The following is a 545-nucleotide window of genomic DNA, read 5'->3' as shown; positions in this document are numbered from 1 at the left end:
GAGGGCGGGTCTGTCTGTCAGCCATGCAACACAGATGAGTTTGAAACAAAAATGTTTCCAAGAATGGAATCCCAGATTTGACAAATGCATTAAGTGTAATGGAGAATATTTTGAAGGTGATTAGGTTGTTTTGAAAAAAATCTTAAATACAAAGATTTCAGGGGAAAATTTTGGTCTTTGTGTGTGTGGGTGGGGGGGGGTAGGGGTACCCCCTTGTACTTTGGCCATGTTATCAAGAGGAATCAATTCGTGAAGAAGGTCATCCTGTTCGGTACAGTATGCAAAACCCAAACTAAACTCACTGCCATCCTGTTGACGCTGACTCATAGGAACCGGATAGAACTGCCCGTTAAGTTGCCAGGACTGTAACTCTTTGAGATCGCAGAAAGCCCATCTTTTTCCTGTGGGGAAGACCCTCAATCAGATGGACTGACACAGTGGCTGCAACAACCGGGCTCAAACAAAGCCATGAAAAGTCAGAGGGGCCTAAGACTGGGCAGTGCTTTTTCTGTTGTCCGTGGGGTTGCTATAAATCAGAACTCACT

This window comes from Echinops telfairi, unplaced genomic scaffold, assembly GCF_000313985.2.
Source record: "Echinops telfairi isolate 266 unplaced genomic scaffold, ASM31398v2 ScPeMD7_7424;HRSCAF=8462, whole genome shotgun sequence".
NCBI classification, from domain to species: Eukaryota; Metazoa; Chordata; class Mammalia; order Afrosoricida; family Tenrecidae; genus Echinops; species Echinops telfairi.
Note: the sequence above shows the minus strand (reverse complement) of the source record.